This window comes from Buceros rhinoceros, unplaced genomic scaffold (assembly GCF_000710305.1).
Source record: "Buceros rhinoceros silvestris isolate BGI_N320 unplaced genomic scaffold, ASM71030v1 scaffold32043, whole genome shotgun sequence".
NCBI classification, from domain to species: domain Eukaryota; kingdom Metazoa; phylum Chordata; class Aves; order Bucerotiformes; family Bucerotidae; genus Buceros; species Buceros rhinoceros.
The window spans coordinates 20,145-20,668 of NW_010404776.1; positions in this window are offsets into that span (position 1 = coordinate 20,145).

Sequence of the window (524 nt, forward strand, 5' to 3'; positions counted from 1 at the left end):
CTCGGGGCCGCCTGTCCCCGTGTCTCTCCACCCTCGGGGTACAGCAGTTCTTCCTTATGTCCAAGCTAAACCTTTTTGCTCGGCCACCGGCAGGGTCGGCGCTGGCGCAGGCTGCAGAGCCCCCGCAGCCGCCTGCTCTGCCCAGCCCCCTTTGAAGACCTTCCAGGGCAAAGCCAGCTCCCCCCGACCTCGTTCCGGCTGGCGTCGCGCAGCCCCCCAGGGCCACGGTTGGGGTGAGCAGGCGCCAGGGCAAGGTATGGCCCATCCATCCTCTCCTGCAGCCACATGTCCAAACGTAAAAGGAAGCCAGCTCCGTGCCTTCACGTCAGACGCACATGCTGGGGCTGAGCCCTCTGCCCCGATCCCCGTCACAACGCTGCCTCGCTCTTTAGTTCGTTTGTTAATTTACAGAAATCTGAAACAAATCGTTCCTGATCAGAACTTCCCCCTGACCTGGTTCAGGAGCGTGAGATCGCACCCACCGCTGGCTGGAGACCTCCCTCCCCACACAGGGCGAGCCACAG